Source organism: Nyctereutes procyonoides, unplaced genomic scaffold (assembly GCF_905146905.1).
Source record: "Nyctereutes procyonoides isolate TBG_1078 unplaced genomic scaffold, NYPRO_anot_genome, whole genome shotgun sequence".
Taxonomy (NCBI): Eukaryota; Metazoa; Chordata; class Mammalia; order Carnivora; family Canidae; genus Nyctereutes; species Nyctereutes procyonoides.
The window spans coordinates 10,756,874-10,772,689 of record NW_026575037.1 but is presented as its reverse complement, the minus strand read 5'-3'; the positions used below and the strand labels follow the sequence as shown (position 1 = coordinate 10,772,689).

The following is a 15,816-nucleotide window of genomic DNA, read 5'->3' as shown; positions in this document are numbered from 1 at the left end:
ACTTGGATTCAGAACAAGTGTACAGACATGTATGAATGGCCTTTTAGAAATCAGGAAAAGGATGTATAGAAAACTTTGTTGCTGGGTGGTGGATGAGGATGGACATGTTTATCCTAAGCTATCAAAACTCACATTTGATCAAAGTTTTTCTTCATCATTGAAATATATACACAAGCAGAATAATCCATTATTGTGTTTAACAGAGTAAGGTTTGCGTGAGAAACTGGCATCTGATTTGTCCCCATCGCACTGAAAGAATGGATTTTACTGGTAGCTGGTAACGGACTTCCAGAGACAACATAGGGCCCAAACCATTCTTCAGGCAAAGGATATTTCTGTAAGGCTAATATTATTTGAGTGTCTTTGAAAGGAATGTTTTATAGGCAGATAGTTCTTTTGGTCATGGTGTTGCATCTTTCTTTCCACCGCTCTCTGGTACATTAAACTTTACATAAGTGTCAAGATTCCAGAGGAAGAACATAAAAAAAGTACTTTGAAAGGTAGTTAAATTACTGTGTGTGGAGTTTAAGAAAAACAGTGTTTAGCACCTTTGTAATACCATTTTATTTCTAGACAAATTATTAGGAAGATGAACTTCCGTGGAAAATAAGTTCACACGGCGAAGCCCTGAGGCACCTGTTTTTCAGAGATGGAAGGAGTGAACTGTACTTCAGTGTTTTAAAGGTTTTAGAAATGCATAGAACCAGCAGTACGTTGGAACAGGTGCCTTTCTAAGACACAGCAAGAGACCTAGGGTCTTCTAAGGTTTCATGGGAATACCCTTTAACTCTTTTTTTTTTTTTTTTATTTATTTATTTATTTTTTCCCTTTAACTCTTTAGATAGCTATATGCTCTTAGGTGTTATATTTTTGAACGTGGCCAAAAGTTTTTTTTTTTTTTTTTTTTGAAATTTACATCCGATTATTTTTGTGGAGGTTTTGACTTCTTAAAGTTTCTGTGTTGAATTTGGAATGCTCACAAAGTCATCTATTTTCAGATAGTAAAATACTATCTATTTTCACATATTAAAAATTTCAAAGCAAAAGCATTTGCTCACTGTCTCAAAGTGCCTGAGATTCAACTGAAAATCTCTGAATAGAAATCTGTTATTTAGGTAAAGGTCAGGCTGTCAATCTTGGCCTTCTGAGTTTTCTGCTGTGGGCACTGTGTAGCAAAAGGTTATTTCAGGTGATTGCAGAGGTAGGTAGATTACTCAGAGATTGTTTCTCTGTTACAAAGGTAAAGGTAATGTAGTAGGTAAGACAGTCATTTTAGGTTGTTACTACTGGGATATATTACTGGAGAAGATATATTAATTTGGGGTCATGGTGATTTAAAGGTCAAAAGAAATCTCAGAGGTCATCTAGTTAGGACTCTTACATGACTTTGTACTCAAAATGTTATATGCTTGGACTTGCTTTTGCTGAAAAAAATCCTCAGTTTTTGGTAATAATATTCATGGTAAATGAAGTTCATAAAACTGTGGGTTTAAAAAAAGTTATTTAAAATAGTTTCCATATGAGTATTGTGATTGTGAAAGCATACTTAAAACTTTTAAGTTAGACGATTTCTAAAAAACTTGACTAGAACTTATTGTACTTTTTCTTGGATCAGAGATGATGTCCTGGAGGAAGTTGTGTGTGGTAGAGTAGGTGGAAAAGGGGAGGGAGATTTTGTGTGTTGTGGGGGTGATGTCTTAATCTCTCTCCCTGTCTCAGTGTCTCCCCTCTTTCTCCCCCACCCCACTTTCTCCTGCTTTTTTTTTTTTTTAATCACAAGGATGTATGTGTACAGGCAGGTTATGATCTATAATTTACAGGCAGGGCTATTTATGTACCATTGTGTGTTTTGATGTTTAGCATATTCAGTCCCTAACTTCAGTTACTCCGCGGGCTCTAGCTAGCTATTTCCCATGAATTCAAGTACCATGACTGTTTGTGCATCTATTAAATCTCCCATCCAGTTCAGATTTCACATACCCTTAAGCAAGTGATGCATATTGTGCTTTGCCCTTACAGAGCCTGTGAAACTCAAAGTAAGCAGTGTGAAAGAAGCAGGGCTAGCCAGCACTTTTCTCCCTTCCCTTTTGATGTTGAACTTTTAGTGCAGTAAACTTTAAAATAAAGCAAAGTTAGCCTGCACTTAAGTCATCACAGGAAACATACATGTTTTGGATTAATCATAGGCCATTTTTTTCATTGTAAAAATAAAACATGACGTGGTGAATTAAAACAGTTCAGTATAATGACTAGGGAGTCTCTTCCTCTTCAGTTGCTAAGTTGTAAGAGACCACAGTTCACAGTTTCTCATGCAGCCTTCCAGAAAGTTTTCCTGCATACACACGTGTATATATAAAATTATGTTACTGTTTTTACTGCTACTGTTTGGGGGGTGGTGGGAGGGGTCGGGTCAGTAAGGCAGATTTTAACTGACAGCAAGGACAAATTAGATCATGGTACCGTTATCATCACTTGTATAAAAGCCAGGAAAATCAGTGTTGGTTCTGAGAGCAGTCATGTCTTAAGCACCATATACAGTAATCCAGGGGGCAATGTAGCCTCAGATATAATCACTTAAAGTTGCTGTGGGAACAAGAATTGCATTTTCTGCCTGTTGTGGAGAGAAATCTCAGCCAGGCACCCTGTTCTAAAAAGAAGTGTCATTTTGCATTCAACTTCTGGATCTTTTTTCCTAACTTCTGTATGGATTATTCAGCTGCTAGTTAAAAGTTTGGCTTTTGTGTTATATAATAAGTCATAATAAGTTTTATTAGTATCAGTGGGATAGTTGATATAAGATTGTAGCTGAGGATTTGCCTTTTATTAAACAGCGTTTTTAATTAACTTGATAGTCATTGCGGATGGAAACTTGGCAGGCTGGGTCTTGATCTGAGAGGAAGGTGGCTCTCCCCCTTTCTGAAAACAATTAGATTAAGGAAGAAAGTGCTTATAAACCAACTCAATCAAAGTTTATGGAACTCCTAAAATTTACACCAAGACCAGATTTATTTCCAGCCTCCTTCTATAAGCATTAGGAACAAACAGTGTTTAAATGAGGCTTTTTAGCTGTATCCCTTTTGTGTGTCTAAATCGGAATAGTTGATACACAAGGATATTAACATTTATTCTGTTTCTTCCTTTTAATGTATATTTAAAATGAAACAAACAGCAATTTTTTTCCTCCCTGGACAATCTTTGCAAGGTAGGTTCTGACTGTGTCAGGGAATAGTTCACTCTGGTGACTTCACTGTGGTATTTGCACACCCCGAGGGGACACTATTTTAGTTTGTCTCACAAAGGCCTGATTTACATGATGCAGGTTTCAACTTGAGAAGTTAGGGAGCTCGTCTTTAATGGCCAGTGCACAGTTTTATAAAGTTGCTGTTGGCTGTTTTCCTTTTCTACAATTCATTGCTTTTTCTGAAATTACCTTCTCCATGTTTCTAAAGCATTCAGAGTAACAATTTACACATTAGGAGAGAAGTTGGAATGATAGCCACCCCCCCTCCCCCATTATTTTGTCATTAGCCACAATTGTGGGAAGGTTGGTTTGACTCTTTCAGTTCTAAATCCTTTTAGGAAGTTGGATATGCCTTTTGCTATGTCCTCCCCCCCCCCCCGCCATGCATACATTCTCATGTTACTGCCAGATATTCTGCAAACATTTTTTAAATACCTACTAAATACATAGACTAGTACCTGATGAAAGGTGTACAGGGTTGAAGGTCCTGTCTTCAGAAGTTTACACTCTATTAGATGGAATTTTCATACTCTGTTGTAATGACAATAATGGATCAGGAGTGCCTTTATAATATTTCACACTTTATGAAACTTGCAGTTTATCAGTGATTAGATTTCCACAAACTCAGTGAAAGCAAAGATGAGGATCCTGAGGTGGTGATTTGTCAAAAGTCACAGGGGAGGTAGGTTTTTGACGCCTTAGTCTATTGCATGAACTCTTGCATCTCTTCTCCAGCAGATCTCTCCAAAGAATAACAGGTCTTTTCTAGGCCAGCTTTAAAATACAAGTTCACGTACCCACTGATTCAGATATACCAGACTCCCTTGCCTTTCCTCCTTTTCCCTCTGTTCTTTTTCACTTACAGTTTTGGGTTCCTTTCTTTTTCATGCGACCCCTTCTCCTCGAATGAATTCCTCTTGGTCTCAAGGCTTTATTTACTGTTTGCAAGTTGGTAAGTTCTAAACTTGTGTCTCTAGGCCATCTCTTACTCCAGTCCTAAAGACTTGTTGGACATGGTCACTTTGGGGTGTCCACTGGCCATGTCCAATATTCATTTGTCACTGTCTTACCCAACTCAAAGTCCCATCTCAATGACCGCACTACTATTTAGCCCTGAGGCTCTAGACAGTTTTTTCTTTTTTTTTGTCAAGTCTCTCATAAAAGATAACCAGCCTTGATAGGCTCTCATCATTAAGGTTACTCTGTTTGAAGAGCAGATAGGGTCCACTGCTGGAGGCTGGTCAGTTCTGGGCAACTGTAACTCTACCCTTTTCTTTCCCACCATCCTTACTACAATCTAAGATGCCACTCCTACCTCCTATATCCAGCCACCGTGTCTCTTGAATCCTCATCTTTTTCTCTACCTTATTGTAGCTTTCCATTGAATTGCACCTACATTACTGCAACAGCTTCCTAACTTAACCGGTGTTCTTTCTGCTGCCACTTTGCCAAACCTTCTGTTCAGGCAGCCACACTATGGATTGAGCAATGGGTCTAAAATACAAATCTAGTGATATCATCTCTGACCTAAAATTTTTCAGTGGTTCCTCAAACCTTTAGGATAAAGCCCAGACTCCTTGTCATGGTGTACAGGGTGTTAGGATCTGGACTGTTTTTTTTAATCCGTAGGTTTCTCTTTTGTCATCTTACATGCTCAAAGGACTGCTTGTTTGGTTTGGAACTCTTCTCCCAGGTGTCACTACCTTCAGGAATTCTTCCCCAGTTTCTCTGTCTTCTACTCTTTCTGTCTTTCTCCCAAGTCTGGATTAAGTGTCCTACTCACATCACGCTCACAGCACTTATCATGTGGAATTATATGTTTCTTGAGGTCCGTTACTGCTTCTTGACCATGAAGTCTTTGAAGGAAGGGTCAGGGACAGTCTTTTTTTTTTTTTAATAAATTTATTTTTTTATTGGTGTTCAATTTGCCAATACAGAATAACACCCAGTGCTCATCCCGTCAAGTGCCCACCTCAGTGCCTGCCACCCAGTCACTCCCACCCCCTCGCTCTCCTCCTCTTCCACCATGCCTAGTTGGTTTCCCAGAGTTCGGAGTCTTCCATGTTCTGTCAGGAACAGTCTTTAATTCAGTTCAATATAACTAACATTAGTTAATTGCTTGCCATTCCTCAGCACTTTACTAATAATACCTGGATGTATAGTGATTCATAGGACATTGCCCTGATCTCATGGAAATTGTGGCCTAGATGTGGAGACCTAGATCTCTAGACTGAGATGTAGGCAAATTATAGCGTATAGGCCAAATCCAGCCCAGAGTTGCCACCTATTTTTGTAGGCACCATGCAAATATTTTTTACGTTTTTCATTCAACAGTCAAAAGAAGATTGAATTTTGTGGTGTGAAAACCCTATGAAATTAAAATTTTGTTATCCATAAAGTTCCATTGGAACACAGTGAATTTCATTTATTAACCTATTGTCTATGGCTGCTTTTGTGCTACAAAGGCAGCGTTGAGTTATTGCAACAGTTACTGTTTGTTTTGTCCCTCAAAAACTAAATTATTTGCTATCTGGGCCTCTACAGCATACATTTTGTGACTTCCACCCTAGACCAATGCATTCAATGTTATGTAAGTTCTAAGTAAAAGATGTGAGCACAGAGGGCATTCATTTACCATTTTGATAGAGGTTATAGAGTCTTTGTATCTGCATTGCTTAGTGTGTCTGGCATAGTGTTCAAAAAATATATGCAAAGTGAAAGAATAAATGAATGCCTGAATTATAAGAAGTCCCCAAACACTGCACATTATTTTAAATTCTTCTCAGCAATACTTTAGAGTTTGTGTTAAGTACTGAGTTAGGTATGGAACTGATACGGAATTGAAAGATCGATGAGTGTGTCCTTTTGTGGGTAAAAACTAGAAATTTTTATGTGTTTTGAAGCCATCTAGATAAATAATACGAGTCGGCTGTCTTCTCAGATTTTAATCTCATGGTGAATATGTATTTCTGAAAATTTAATGTTAATATGGTGTGTGTTTTCTTTAGAAATGGACCTTTAAAACCTGCACTCACATCTATTGTTGAAATACTTCCTTCAAGGATATCTTAAAGGACAGTTGTGGGGAAAAGTTACAATGAAATATGTTATTTGCTTATTGTGTGTGGCATCTTTAGTTTCTCTGATTCATTGGGGATACAGTTAGAAGACAGAGCTACTCAGGCTCTCCACAGGGAGCCTGCTTCTCCCTCTGCCTGTGTCTCTGCCTCTCTCTCTGTGCCTCTTATGAATAAATAAATAAAATCTTAAAAAAAAAATGAAAAAAAAAAGGCGGACCTATTGAGGGACCCTTCTCTGCAGGCTAGTGAAGGACCATGTTATAATCGTGAGGCCCATGGACAGTCATCACTCACTTGTCTAGCATTAACAGGCGCGGAACCAACAGATGCTTCTTTACTTACATGTACCTTGTTTCCAGCTGTACTTAATTGACCATTCTACCACTGTTGTGTTTGAGTTTCAGGGAAAAGTGTCAAAGTTTAGAGCAGAGCTGTTTATTTTTACTGCCCAAAATTCCTGAGAAGATTTTTTAAAAATAAGGGATTAATCTGTCCCTTATCTGAAATTGTCAGTTTCAGAGGGTAATTGTCACATCCAAGATGACTGTGTGCTGGTTCTATTATCTCGCCTACGCTGCTTGCTCTTAGATTTGTAAGAGGGCCCTGCTTGGGATTTGCAAGCATCTCCTTTTTTATGAAATGATGAAGTTAGATGTTTTCTCATTAGGGCCTAAAATTGATAGCTTGCTAAAAAGGGTTACCAGAAAACTCATTTATAGAAACGTTTCTGAGGTTTTAGAGTATTTTGCCAGACTGTGGGGACACTAATTAAGTACATCTGCTTTTCTTTCCATGGACTCTTCCAGGAGACCATCCTAAAATAACTGGGCCCAGTCAGCCTGGTGCCCTATGAAGCTACATATTCATGAAATAAAATAAAGCAGACTTATCTCTTTCTTAGACAATGGGGCTCTCTGATCTCTCATGGGAGGAGATCCCTGTGGCAAGGCTAGGAGATGAATTAGGGGATTTACATGATTTCTTTTAAAACTTTAGGAGTCAAAAAAAAAAAAACAAAAAACTTTAGGAGTCATATTCCCTGGGCTCCCCTCTTTTACTCTTTGTTTCCAACTGTGTGGCTGCTTCCTGTTACATTGAAGGCGATGTGGAATTTTTGTTATATCATCATCTTTGGATTTTTGTTATTTTATCTTTTTGTTTTGAAAGTTCTTTGAAATATTAATCCAGAATCAGCCTCCTTCACATTTTAAAAAAATTTCTTGAAATAAAAAATCCCACTTTATGGGAAATAGTATTGATACAATATGTAGCATTTTCTGGCTGTGAAGTGCTTACAATAAGCTACATGTGAAATGGACCATTAGCTGTCTTCAACTGGGTAAAGTTACGTGCTCAAGTAGATATTCGCACACTGATTTTTATATATACAGTGTTTATATAGATTTCTTTATCAGTTCTGGTCATCAGATTTCAAACTTATTTTTTAAATTTTTATTTATTTTTAAAGATTTTATTTATTCATGAGGGACACAGAGAGAGAGAGGCAGAGGCATAGGCAGAGGGAGAAGCAGGTTCCCTGCAGGGAGCCCGGTGTGGGACTCCATCCCAGGACCTCGGGATCACGCCCTGAGCCCAAAGGCAGATGCTCAACCACTGAGCCACCCAGGTGCCCCACATTTCAAACTTTTAAAATCAATAGTTATTGATAAAAATATGGAGTATACACCTATAACACATATATATTAACTTACAAGTCACATGCAACTACTATTCTAATCAATTATGTTAACTGTAAAACAAAAAGTTATAAATGTTTGAGATAAACTATTATGTTTTCTCATTGTCTATGAATTTTCAGATATTACCTAAATCTGTATCCTTGATATGTTCTTTCAGAAACTGAAAACAGTTTAGTCAGAAATTAGAGAAAAATATCTCATTTGAATTGATGGATTGTTTTTCCAGTGATTTGGCACCACTATTTTAAGCCAAAATCATACCAGAACCAAACAAAACCATGCATATTATTATTTTGTATAACTGAATGAAAAGATTTTAATTTGAAGAATAATTTACACACAACAAAGTGTACAATATCAAATGCATAGCTCTGAATTTGTCCATATGCATATACCTATGCAACCTCCCCCCAAATCAGGGTATAGAACATAAAGTCAGAACTGTAAAGGAGCTAAAAGACTGGTCATTAGTCGTATCTCTGAAAACACTGACAAGCACCTCTGTAGTCACTGTCACAGACAATCATTCTGGTTAGGAGAAACCTTCAGGCACTCTGTGATTTATCATTACAGAACAAAATTCACTATAGAGTTAGAGTTAGTCCCTAACTCTATAGAAGACCGTTTGGATATGTGGAATAATTACAGAAGATGACTAGTGACTTCTCTGAGGGCACTCACTAGTGGCATGCTGAGCTTAGGTTGGAATCTAGACCTGTTGTGGCTAGGTTATGCTCTTCCTGGTGTAACCATGTTAGACCCCATGAGTGACAGAGAACTGTAGAAAGACCTTTAACTGAGGAGTGAAATGAAAGTAGACCAAACCAAAGGTTTCTCTGAGCACTGCTTGGGTGGCTCTGGATTTGGCTTGCTGCTCTTACAAAGGGCTCTGCACTTGTTTGTGAAGGAGAATTGTGGCAATGGAAGAATTTTAGGTTTGGGTACTTACACCAGTTTTATAATATTTAGTTGTTAATGCTTCTAGGAATTTCTAAAGAATTTATTGAATTTCAGAATGAGATCCTGGGTTTTGTCAGCGTCTACTGATAGGAAAAGTGTACCATATACCCCATCTCCTGAAGGGTGGTCAGGGGAGTACCACCTTATCTCCTTTCTGCTTTATCCATGACTCTCTTCTGGTTGTTGAGAACTGCTGGATTTAGTTCGGTTGCTTACTTTATCTGACATCCTTCAAGATAAGGCTGCCAGGTCTATCTCCAGGTTTGATTTAATTTCCATTCTGCTCCAAGTAAATTCTCTTACATGGTGGCTTTTTTTTTTTTTTAAGATTTTATTTATTTATTTGAGAGAGAGAGCACGCTCAAGCAAGTATGAGCAGGAGCAGAGCAGAGAGGTACAGACTCCCCACTAAGCAGGGAGCCCACTAAGCAGGGAACTCTATCCCAGGACCCTGAGATCAGGATCTGAGCCTAAAGCAGATGCTTAACCGACTGAAGCACCCAAGCATCCCACATGCTTTTTCGTTGTTCAGGTTTGCTAACTAAATAGGTCTAACCAACCTTTTATTGGTTGATTGACTGATACAAAACTGTGGTCCTAGAAGATTTCTTCTTTCAGGCTCAGAAGTGACTCCCTTCACCTTGGTTTCTGTATGTGGTAATCTGTAAATCTATAACTGTGTATTTAATCCATGTATCTTCTCTGTGTATCTATCCTTTATTCAATTTATATCTCCGTAGTTTCACCAGAGCATGCTGAGCTAAGGTTCAATGAGGGGATTCTCAGATATTTAAATTTTTTTCTTCTTGATTGCTGAAGGAGAGATCATAGATCCCCCTTAGATTTTATATTTTGTGCTGCTCCCTCACTACATACTGTCTCCACTTCTTGAACTCAAGTTTCTAAGATTGGTTTTTCTTTACAGGTGTGAGTTGACTGATCACATTTTAAATGTTACTGAACACAGTCTTAATCTTTTCTTTTTTACGAGCTGCTCAGTACACTTTATGTTTTCTGTGATACATGTGGTTATAGCATTACATCCTAGTGACTAATCATTTTTAAATGTGCATGCTCCTTTCTTATGGGAGGTTGAGTGGGCTGGCATCCATTGCTACATATGAGGGCTGAATGTTGGGCTTAAAATACACCCCCTCTTTTTTTGCCAGTTGGTAAAATATAGAAGCATTAGCATTTTTCTCAAAGCTTTTCCATCAGTTTTCTTCAGAGAGAATGAAAGGGATCCTACTTCCAAGAGAAGAGTTTCACAGTTTTTGAGGAAGGGGTAGGGATATCTTGGTGAAAATGAGTTGAACAGCTTTTATTGTAAGGGCTTTCTATTCTTTGGCGGGCCTGGGAAGTAATATTTTCCTGCTCTGGCTGCACAAACCCTGATTACAGGGAAGAATGATCTGCCCAGATGTTCTCAAGATCTGAGATTTTTTTATTATCAAAAACTGTTGAAGAATAAATGAAAGTGACTTGGTGGTGTAAAATGATTCAATCTAGATGTGGATTTTCGTGTTAGGGTATACTTGTCTTGGCTTAGCAGTTCATCTATCCACCTGTGCTTCAGTGCTGTAGCTCTTCTCCCAGCGGCTCCTGCTTGTCATGGACCTTATTCTGATAGGATTGCTGACCTCTGGCGTCATTTTGGTGTCACTAGGTTTTTAGATTATTGCTATTTTAATGCCAGACCATGATCTGGTAGAGATGAGTATACTTGGAAGTTGGTGGGTGGCTGGGGGGAGAGAGGGGGGAGGGGAGTTGGAAACCAAAAGAGCAATTTTGTACTTTAGTTGCTTTGGTCATCTGATTGCCTTTCACGGGAAAAGGGGCACATTCTGTGGGGTTGAGTGTCTAGGATTAACTTTTAGAGTAGCTCTATACACAGTTTTGAATTTATAGCGAATATTTCAGATAAGTTCATGGGATAGAAAGTCTGTTGAAGACCAAATTCGTAGAACTCTACTAGATTATGAAAGTTTCTGGGAACATCTGTAATACAGCTGTAATAAAATTTGTTTACTTTATCAGGACTGCTTTAGAGGCTCGAGCTGGTTTGTTTACTGCTGTTTTCAGCATTTTTGCCACATGCCAAGAAATAAGCATCAACTCCTGGTGGAACTGGGGGTCATTCAGTTTTATGGCCATTCTAATAACGTTTTGGTTTTAACCTTATGTCCACTTTAAAGCTCTTGTATCCTGGCACAAGACACAGATGGTAAATTCAGGGTACCGAAAGATGGACCGATTCTGGAAATTAACATACTTTGCAGATGTTTGGAGAATGCAGGCTTGTTTTCTGTTCTGCTTTCTGTGTGAAAGCTTTTTTGCTTTTCCTTTTCCTGTGTGTACCTATATCTGTGCTTTCCTGTGTTTTTATAGGAAAGCCCCCCCCGGGGAAGGGGAGATCTGCTTTTTGGGTTGGGAAGTAAAATAAGTATTAAATTTTTTTTGCATGAAATATTTTGAGTTGGTACTGCCACTTCTGTGAGAGAAAGGAGAGACAGCTTTGTTCCCACGAGGGAGGTTGTTGGGAAGGGTGGCGGTGGGGGTGAGACTCTGGAAGGAGTAACTGAAAACAGACTTATTCACATCTCTAGTGATTTTAAATTATGAAACGGGTCACTAATGCTCTGAATCAGCAGCCTTTTAACCACGCCTGACTAAATAGACCTTGTTTTTGAAATTCACAGCAGTGCCTAGATCCCTGCTGTCTTTTTGTCCATCCTGCTAACACACAGCTGTTTTTGTTCATACATCATTTTGTGTTCAACTGCCTGGTTACTTCCTCAGGTCCCTTTTATGGTGAATAATGAACACATGGGAGTTTGAACACCCAAGTGTTTGGTTATTCAAACAGGAAGTCTCAAGGAAGCACAGTAACCTTGTCAGAGGAACAAAAGATGGAACTGGAAAGGCCATTGATGATTCCAGGCTTAAAACATCTGCCAGGAAACATCTGACAGTTTCTGAGATACAGACGTTCTGCACCCTACAAATGGGATGGTTTATTTGGAACTTGTTCCATTTTTTTTTTTTAATGCTTAGAGTATTAAGCTCTAATCCAAAATAGAAATGAAGGTGAAACAAGAAGTAATGTGACATTGTTGGCATTAGAAGCAGGAAGGTAACTCTACCTGTGGGGATGGCTGTGGATCCTAGGAAAGAAAGTGCTACAACTCCATCTTTACCAAAAGGAACGATGGGGCTGTCCCCAGAAACAAGTAGGTGGGACTTGACAGGGGCTGCCAGAGCTGATGGGGTTGGATTAAAAGATGGTTTTGTGCCAACCCTTTGATTATTGAGCATGGGAGGAATAGGAGATAAAGAAGAATGTGGATGCTGCATGAAGCGCAGGAATGTATACGTCAACAAATATACTCTGAGGCAAAACCAAGACACGCCATAGGAGAAAGATAAAATTCCCATGTGACTGCAAAGGGGATCTGATTATAGCTGATCAGGGTAAGTGACTTCCCAGAACATTTCTCCAGTGACCTTTCTGGTTCCTACCAACCTCGAGATTCCTTAGTTATACGATAGAGGACTTTTTTGGAAGGAGTCCAGTAAATCCTGATTTTAGATTAAAAATGAAAATGAAATCTGAAAGTTAAAGAAGGGTGAGCTCTGGGTAGACAGAAGTTCCCATTAGGTGATGCAAATGCTAGAAAAAGAATTCAGCTGTAGGCTTAATTAAGAGAAACTGCACCGTTCGAAGGAGTAGTAGTGTTCGTTGTACGACTGGAACTCTGCCATTGATTCTAGCCGTAGTAAACATGTTCACACAGCATGGGTGCCACAACATTTCTTGATGCCTTACTTTTTTTTTTTTGATTTGGCTACCTTCTGGTTGTCCTTCAGAACTCATAGCATATTTCGACTTCGCCAGGAAGATTGTGCTGGTTTCTCCTTCCTCTTGCCCTTTCACAGCACTTGCATTATGTTGTTTGATACATGTTTCTAAAAATCAGCATTGCGCATGTCCAGGATGTAAGAGGTACTACATTGTTTTCACTGTTTCCCATATTAGGCTGAGTTCATTGAGGACAAGACTCATTTATTGATTTCTTAATTCATTCACCTAACAACTACTTATTGAGCGCCTGTTCTGTAAAATGCACCAGATGTGCTGGAGACAGGGCAGAGAAGAGGACCTAGAGCTTACCATCTGGGTGAAAAGCACGCAGTACAGAGGACCTGACCCTGGGACGGTTTCATTTGCTTTCTTTTTTTCCATGGATTTTTATATCCCTAGTGTGTAACATGCTACTTTTTATATAGTGGTAGGTGGCTCAGAAGTTTGCCAAATGAATGAATTTCTGTTTCTGTGAGGCTATGGCCAAAAGATGCAGATGAGGATGAGAAATGGCAGTTTTGTTTGGATTATCCCAGGATGGAGTTTGCCTTTTAGATATGGTCCTTAAAATTGGACAGGTGGAATGGGATGGTTTGTACATGGTGTAGCTTCCTCATCAGCATTGTTGGGTAAAGACTAAGGCATAGTAGCAAAGAGCCCCAACAGTAAAGCAGCTTAAGAACACTGAAGTTTGTTTCTCTCTCAGGTGGTAGTCCTGAGGTAGGTGGGCAGCAGGGGAGCTGTGATCCACACAAATGTCCTGGGACCCAGAGCCTTTTATCTTCATGATCTGCCATCCCTTAGGGTGTTGTCCTTGTGTGTGAGGTATGATTGACGTTGGGTGATAGGCACCTCTATGTTCCAGATGGGAGCATGCTGCTGAAGGGCGTATGCCTAATTATTTTTAACTTTTACTTTATTTTTTAAAAAAATATTTATCCATGAGAGGCAGAGAGAGAGAGACAGACAGACAGACACAGGCAGAGGGAGAAGCAGGCTCCATGCAAGGAGCCTGATTTGGGACTCGATCCCGGGACTCCAGGATCGTGCCCTAGGCGGAAGGCGCTAAACTGCTGAGTCACCCAGGCATCCCCGAGAGAGAATCTTAAGCAGGTTCCACACCCATTGTGGATCCTGACATGGGGCTTGATCTCACAACCCTGAAATCATGACCTGAGCTGAAATCAAGAGTTGGGTGCTTCACCAACTGAGCCACCCAGGCACCCCATAATTCTTAAGACCAAGACCGGAAAGCAGCATACATCATTGTATCATCTGCCATTGGAGAGCATTTAGTCACCTGGCCACCTCACACACAGAGTGGAGGCTGGAAAATGTGGACCAGCTGGGCAGCCTTGGGGCCAGCCACAGATCTGCTACCGTGACAGAGGGGGAACTGATTTGGGCAGATGGTTTTGGCATGCCCACACTTCTACTCTGGTGGTGTTCTTGCCAGCTCCAGTCCTGCTGCATCTCTCTGTCTCAAGCTTTGGTCTTCCTGAAGCACCATCTTTAGAGGATCTAGAAAAACTAGCAGACATGCTCTTTGTGAACTCTCAGGCTCTAGGTCTTCAGGAGAAGACCTGTGAAAAACGGGGTGCACCCTTCATACCCCAGTATGCAGCCTTCACACCCCACCTTCATAGAATTCTTTTATTCTGAGATGTCACTAGTTTTCATTCCCGTGGTGCCTTCTTGGCACTGAGGTCTCACTGTGTTGGTGTTGGATTTACTTCACCTGATGGGCTCTGTATCCAATTCATCTTGGAGGAGCATTTCCTTGCAGGATCGTTAAGTCTTGATTTCCTTGACAATACTGAGCATGTATGTTTACCTGCAGCTGTGATGGATGAATGAAAGCTGTTTTAAAATTCCAGATGTATCTTAGATATGAGAATTCCAGAAATGGTAAAACAGTGCCTGTTGTTTGTACATTCTTTGGTCATTTGAACATTCTGTTTTGTTCTGGAATCTTTTTAAATGTGTATTTATCTTTTTCTTCAATATGTGTTCATTGAGGTGGGAACTGCATTTTATTTATTTTTATTTATTTATTTATTTTAAAGATTTCATTTATTCATGAGAGACACTGAGAGAGAGGCAGAGACATAGGCAGAGGGAGAAGCAGGCTTCTTGCAGGCAGCATGTTACAGGACTCGATCACAACCTGAGCCAAAGGCAGGTGCTCAACCACTGAGCCACCCAGGCGTCCCGAGAACTGTGTTTTTAACCACTAATCGGGTCAGCAATTAGAGCTAGGCATTTGAGGAATCATAATAGATTTTGTAAAATGGGTATGTATTAATAACACGTGCAGCAGTACCCCCAATCAAAAACTTTAGTATTTCTACAATGAAATGTTCTCAGACTTTAGGGTGATTAAAGACTGTAATGGCCTCACACTAGGTCAGTTTGTATTTTGTTGTCACCTGTTATGAAAATGCTCTGCTAGTTTAGGATTTTTGAGCGTAGAATCACAGAGATAAAAGATTATGGACTTGCATCACATTTAATTCTGATGTTCTTTTTGTTCTTAGAAGCAGATGATTTTCACGATGTCTGCACCCTCTTTCCATGTCTACCTCCCTACTTAGAACGTTTTTCTTTCTGTTCAGGTGTTTTAAATCAATAAGAAATTGGTGTTTCTAGGAATCTTTAGTATATGTGCTGCTGAAGCGAACACATTGTAGGAATCTTTACAGAATCATTCGTGTTGGGGCAGCCCGGGGGGCTTAGCAGTTTAGCGCTGCCTTCAGCCCAGGGCATGATCAAGGAGACCCGGGTTCGAGTCCCACGTCAATGTTCTCTGCATGGAGCCTGCTTCTCCCTCTGCCTGTGTCTCTGCCTCTCTCTCTCTCTCTCTGTGTGTGTCTCTCATGAGTAAATAAATAAACTCTTAAAAAAAATCATTCGTGTTGAAAATGACTATAAAAATAGTTATAAGTTATTGCTTTTGTCTTTAGAGTTCTCTCA

The 15,816-nt window shown here is 39.6% G+C and overlaps 1 protein-coding gene across 1 annotated transcript in view; it reads left to right on the top strand.

Annotated features, from left to right (window-relative positions):
• LAMC1 (laminin subunit gamma 1) overlaps positions 1 to 15,816 on the top strand; it is a 124,052-nt gene that overhangs the window by 1,262 nt on the left and 106,974 nt on the right. The gene's annotated exons all lie outside the window — the stretch shown is intronic.